We start from the raw sequence: 7126 nt of genomic DNA on the forward strand, positions 1-7126 counted from the left end.
TGCACTGAAGGAATTACCGTAGCCTTCGTCAGGTGAGAAATAGGAGCATCCACCTTTGGCGCAGTCTCCCAGAACCTGGTATCCTGCTCCGCGAAGGGATAAAGAAACTTTAACTTCTTAGGAGCCTGAAACCTTGAATCCGGTTTAAGCCAAGGTTCTTTCAAAATATCTGCAAAATGTGTATAGGAAGGAAAAACAGTTACTTGTCTCATCTGACGTTTGAAAAAGGCAGAAGAAGTCTCCGCCTCCACCGTATCCTGAACATTAAGTGTCTGACGTATGGCCTCAATTAACAAATTGACACCTGAATTTACCGACAATTCCTCCTCTTCCCAAGCAGAAGAATCAGACCACTCAGGATCCAGTTCTCCCTCTTCCAAAGGAGTGTCTGGATCTGCCTCCTCACCAGGAAAGGTGATAGCAGGTAGCAGGTGTTGACGTTTCGCGGCTGCTGAACCCGAACTAGTCACAATTTTATTAATAGACTGCGCTAAATCCGACAGACATTTACCCATATTCCTAGCCCAAAGTGGTTCCTCCGCAGGCTGATCAGTATGAGAACCTGACTGAGACTGACACAAATCCGCAATAGCATCAGCCATGTTCCTAGCCCAGAGAGGTACTGACTGATCTGTCAACCCACTAGACTGCTCGACTACAGGCGTCCCAGAGCATGTAGTGCAGAGAGAACCTGGATCCGTGCTACCCTTAGAAAGTTTGGATCCGCATTGGGAACACGCAAAATAAACAGCCGAGCCTGTCTTCCCCTTAGCAGGTTTGTCTGGCTTATTGCCCATCCTGCAAATCCAATGATCAAGGCTATGCTTAAAAGGGGTATGTTAAGGAGCACTGCTATCTACCTTTTTCTTCTCTTTTGTTTTTTTTTTTTTTAAACAAAACCCCCCTTAAATAAAGAAAACACAAAAAATTGAAATATATTACTAGGAACATAGGACCTCCCAGTAAGGAGACAATGGTGCCTAACGCTAGGCTACTACTGTTATGATTCCAGCACTCCTGACCGGAGGAGATTTTATGACAAGGACCAGAGCGCTGGAATGGAATGCAGGTAACGGGAGCAGGAAAGACTAGTTGCCCCTGGCGCCCTAACTCTATTGTCTCACCCGTGCTATCGGAAATCCCCTGCGAGACTATGGTTTCTTGAGCCCCTGGCAGCCACGTTTGAAGGGCGGATTATGTCTGCCCAACTCCGGTGCCCCCCGGTCTTAGTGAGAGACAAAGGGAAATCCGAGGCAGGATGATAACAAGAGGACCTCTGACTGACAACAGGCCAGGGGCAACAAGCTAACTAACAAAACCTGAAGTATGTGCGGAAACCCGCCAGGGAAAAGGACAACCAAAATCCACTTGTCCAATACTCCTACCCAGCACCGCTGGATACCAGAGTGGACCTGTGGAAGCGGAACCCTCCGCGAAATGCTCCAAAACACAAATAATAAATAATAAAGCGGACAAGCCGCAACACACGGCAAAGCCGCGACTCACGAACACCACTGGATGTTATACGGTGATTAGTCAGGACTCCAGGAATAAGATGACAACTTCCGAGTTCAGGACTTCCGAATACTGGAATGACCGGATACAGCAAGACTGGAACAGACTCTCAGCAAACAGAGACAGCATGCAGGAAGCTATTACCGGCGTCTGTGAGAAGCCCTGAGAGTGCATATGAACAGGAGTCCTCCAATCAGGTGCTGACAGGGCTAATTACCTACATGCCGTGCAGGTGCCTTGCTGCACGGCCAGGAAACAGGTGTAGGTTCATTAAACCCTGGACCCAGCAACGGGGAACGCGGTCCGTCAGTGGCGTTCCCGTTGCTAGGGTCCGTGCGGCTCAGTGCGCCCGGCGTCCAGCGTTGCCAGGGAGCCGGCGGCTGTCCGCGTACGGCGTCCCTGTTTGCTAGGCGCTGGGCCGCACCGACGAGCGGACCCCGGCGCCTAACAGTACCCCCCCTTGAGGAGGGGTCAAGGAACCCCTAAAGCCAGGCTTCCAAGGAAATTCCCGAAAAAATGCCCTCTTGAGCCTTGGGGCATGAAGATCCTTATCCAGAACCCAGGACCTTTCCTCTGGACCATAACCTCTCCAGTGAACCAGAAAATAAAGCCGGCCCCTGGACAACTTTGAATCGAGAACCTTCTCCACCAGGAACTCCTGTTGTCCCTGTACATCCACTGGAGATCTTCCCTGAGAGATCTTCCGAGGAAATTTATTGGAAGAAATGTATGGCTTCAACAGGGAGCAATGAAACGTATTACCAATCCGAAGAGATTTTGGTAAACGTAACCGGAAAGCAACTGGGTTAACTTTTTTAATGATATGAAATGGTCCAATAAATTTGGGTCCCAACCTAGATGAAGATTGTCGAAGTCTAATGTTACGAGTCGACAACCATACCCTATCTCCCACCTTAAAATTGCAAGGACGTCGGAGCCGGTCAGAAAAATTTTTCTCTCGAAAGGCCGCTTTTCTGAGAGCAAGGTGCACTTTTTTCCAAATGGCTCTGAGATGGGAGGTTAAGGTTAGCGAGGAAACTGAGGAATGTTGAAAAAAAGAATTAGCTCTGGGGTGAAAACCAAAAACTGAAAAGAATGGAGACACGTTGGTTGAGGAATGACAAGAATTATTGTAAGCAAACTCCGCCAATGGAAGAAACTCGGACCAATCATTCTGGAGTTTGGCTGAGTACAAACGCAAATACTGTTTCAATGATTGGTTAACTCGCTCGGTTTGCCCGTTGGACTGTGGGTGGTAACCAGATGTTAATGACAATCTCATCTTTAATGAAGCACAAAAACACTTCCAGAATTGTGCAATGAATTGTGGACCCCGATCAGAAACAATATCAGTGGGCAACCCATTAAGTCTGAAAACATGGCGGAGAAACAACACTGCCAATCCTTGGGCAGATGGCAGTCGGGGAAGGGCAATGAAATGAGCCATCTTGCTAAAACGGTCTACTACCACCCAAATGACTCTGCATCCAGCTGAAAGGGGAAGGTCCACCACAAAATCCATGGAAATATGAGACCATGGCCTGAGAGGGACATTCAAGGGCATAAGTTGCCCGATAGGCAAGGAACGGGGAACCTTATGCTGTGCACAAACCTGACATGAAGAAACAAACTCCTTAACGTCTTTAGAAAGACCAGGCCACCATACTGAGCGGGAGACTAACTCTAATGTCTTAGAGATCCCTGGATGCCCGGAAACTTTGTTATCACGGAACTCAGTCAAAACAGTAGCTCTCAAGAACTCAGGGACGTAAAGACGACCAGCAGGAGTATTTCCAGGAGTTTGGTGTTGAAGCTGTTTTAACTGGGTAAATAAATCTTGTGTGAGGCCTGCCCAAATGACTGAAGATGGAAGTATGGGAGTAACAGGACTGTTATCATGAACCGGAAGAAAACTGCGTGACAGAGCATCTGCCTTGGTATTCTTGGAACCTGGCCTGAAAGTTATAATAAATTTGAAACGAGTAAAGAACAAAGCCCAACGAGCCTGCCGGGCATTCAGCCGCTTAGCTGATTCGATGTATTGCAGATTCTTATGGTCAGTCAATACTGAAATGGTATGTGTTGCTCCCTCCAGCCAATGCCTCCACTCCTCGAAAGCCCATTTTATTGCCAGTAATTCCCGGTTACCAACGTCATAGTTGGATTCAGCGGAGGAGAATTTCCTGGACATAAAGGCACAAGGATGTAGTTCCAGAGACTCTGGATCCTTTTGTGATAGTATAGCCCCTACTCCAACCTCCAAGGCATCAACCTCCACAACGAAGGGCAATCCTGGATTGGGATGTCTGAGGACTGGAGCCGAGACAAAAGCTTGTTTCAAGGCCCGAAAGGACAACTCTGCTTCACGCGACCAGTTGGTAGGATCCGCTCCTTTCTTTGTCAGGGCCACAATGGGAGCAACCAGGTCGGAAAAAGAATGAATGAACCTCCTGTAATTATTCGCAAACCCTAAAAAGCGCTGAATTGCTTTTAAATTGGTGGGTTGCGCCCAACTAAGGATGGCCTGGAGCTTCTTTGGTTCCATGAAAAATCCAGAGGGGAAATAATGTACCCTAAAAAAGATACCTCCGTGACATGAAACTCGCATTTTTCCAGTTTGGCATATAGATGATTCTCACGTAACTTTTGAAGAACCTGACGCACCTGGGTAACATGTTGTTCAATAGAGTCAGAATAAATCAGGATGTCGTCTAAGTAAACGACCACGAATTTCCCTAGGAAGTCACGGAGCACATCGTTAATGAGGTCCTGGAAAACTGCTGGAGCGTTAGACAAGCCGAACGGCATCACTAGGTACTCGTAGTGACCCGACTGAGTACTGAAGGCTGTCTTCCACTCATCTCCGGACCTGATTCGGATGAGGTTATACGCTCCTCTTAGATCAATTTTGGAAAAAATCACAGCCGAACGCAGCTGATCAAAGAGGACAGAAATCAGCGGCAGAGGATAAGTATTTTTAACTGAGATTTTATTAAGGGCTCTATAGTCAATGCAAGGTCTGAGCGAGCCATCCTTTTTCTCCACAAAGAAGAAGCCTGCACTTAAAGGAGATTTAGATGGCCTAATAAATCCTTTCCCTAGGCTCTCTTTAACATAGTCATTCATGGCCGCAGTTTCTGGCCCGGATAAAGCATATAACCTTCCCTTTGGCAATGCGGCACCAGGAATTAGCTCAATGGCGCAATCATAAGGCCGATGGGGAGGCAGAATGTCTGCATTGCCCTTGGAGAACACATCAGCAAACTCCTGGTACTCCACGGGAATGAGTTCAGGAATGGCAGCAGCTATTCTGACTGGAAACAAAATACATTCCTTATCACACCCCATTGAGAAATCTCCCCTGACCGCCAATCAATGGTGGGATTGTGAAAGGCCAGCCAAGGGTGACCCAGAACCACTGGAACTGCTGGGCAATGGGTAAGGAAGAACTCGATTTTTTCAGAATGAAGAGCTCCTACCGTAAGTAGTACAGGGGGTGTACAGAGGGAAATAACCCCATTGGACAGTGGACTCCCATCTAAGCCATGCATGGTGACACACCTACCCAAAGATAACTGAGGAATGCCTAAGGCCTTAGCCCAAGTTAAATCCATAAAGTTTCCTGCGGCTCCACTGTCGACAAAAGCCGACACCGAGGAACTGAGGCTGCCAAAGGCAACCTTAGCTGGGACTAAAAGGGAGTTATTCGAGGAGATAAGCTGCAGACCTAGGTGAACCCCCTCACAATTCACCTGGTCAAGGCGTTTCCCGACTTATTCGGACAATTACGAGCAAAATGTCCCTTACCCCCACAGTACAAACAAAGACCAGAGTTTTGCCTTCTGGCTCTCTCTTCAGGAGACAACCGGGAGAGACCCATCTGCATGGGCTCCTCTATGTCCTCAGGGATGGAATATACACATGGAGATGACCTGACCGATGCTCCTTTTTCAGCCTTCCGCTCTCTGAGACGACGATCAATCTTAATAGAAAGCTCCATGAGTTTATCGAGAGCCTCAGGAGCGGGATACTGGAGGAGACTGTCTTTAATAGATTCTGATAAGCCGAGGCGAAACTGACTGCGCAGGGCTGGGTCATTCCAGCCACAGTCGTTCGACCACCGGCGAAACTCCGTACAATAAACCTCTGCAGGATTCCTACCCTGTCTGAGAGCGCGCAATTGACCTTCAGCGGATGCCTCTCTATCAGGGTCATCATATAACAGTCCTAAAGACCCAAAAAAAGCGTCTACTGACAAAAACACCGGATCATCTGCTTTTAAACCAAATGCTAAAGTCTGGGGATCCCCCTGGAGCAAAGAAATAATAATCCTGACCCGCTGAGATTCAGTACCCGAGGAGATCGGTCTTAAACGAAAATAAAGTTTACGGGATTCTTTAAAATTAAAAAACTCTTTTCTATCACCAGAAAAACGGTCAGGCAAATGCATTTTTGGTTCAGGAACTACCCTCGGGGAAGTTCGTAAAAGATCTTCCTGCGACTTCACCCGAAGGGAAAGATCCTGAACCATCTGAGTAAGTTCTTGAATCTGACTGACTAAGAGCTGACCAGGATTTGGTCCTAACCCTGTTGGATTCATGAGGCCGACAATTTCTTACAAAAACTGAATAAGAAAAAATTAAACTCCGTTTAATTTTAAGTTTTGGTATGGCCGGTAATAATGTTATGATTCCAGCACTCCTGACCGGAGGAGATTTTATGACAAGGACCAGAGCGCTGGAATGGAATGCAGGTAACGGGAGCAGGAAAGACTAGTTGCCCCTGGCGCCCTAACTCTATTGTCTCACCCGTGCTATCGGAAATCCCCTGCGAGACTATGGTTTCTTGAGCCCCTGGCAGCCACGTTTGAAGGGCGGATTATGTCTGCCCAACTCCGGTGCCCCCCGGTCTTAGTGAGAGACAAAGGGAAATCCGAGGCAGGATGATAACAAGAGGACCTCTGACTGACAACAGGCCAGGGGCAACAAGCTAACTAACAAAACCTGAAGTATGTGCGGAAACCCGCCAGGGAAAAGGACAACCAAAATCCACTTGTCCAATACTCCTACCCAGCACCGCTGGATACCAGAGTGGATCTGTGGAAGCGGAACCCTCCGCGAAATGCTCCAAAACACAAATAATAAATAATAAAGCGGACAAGCCGCAACACACGGCAAAGCCGCGACTCACGAACACCACTGGATGTTATACGGTGATTAGTCAGGACTCCAGGAATAAGATGACAACTTCCGAGTTCAGGACTTCCGAATACTGGAATGACCGGATACAGCAAGACTGGAACAGACTCTCAGCAAACAGAGACAGCATGCAGGAAGCTATTACCGGCGTCTGTGAGAAGCCCTGAGAGTGCATATGAACAGGAGTCCTCCAATCAGGTGCTGACAGGGCTAATTACCTACATGCCGTGCAGCTGCCTTGCTGCACGGCCAGGAAACAGGTGTAGGTTCATTAAACCCTGGACCCAGCAACGGGGAACGCGGTCCGTCAGTGGCGTCCCCGTTGCTAGGGTCCGTGCGGCTCAGTGCGCCCGGCGTCCAGCGTTGCCAGGGAGCCGGCGGCTGTCCGCGTACGGCGTCCCTGGTTGCTAGGC

This window comes from Pseudophryne corroboree, chromosome 5, assembly GCF_028390025.1.
Source record: "Pseudophryne corroboree isolate aPseCor3 chromosome 5, aPseCor3.hap2, whole genome shotgun sequence".
Lineage (NCBI taxonomy): Eukaryota > Metazoa > Chordata > Amphibia > Anura > Myobatrachidae > Pseudophryne > Pseudophryne corroboree.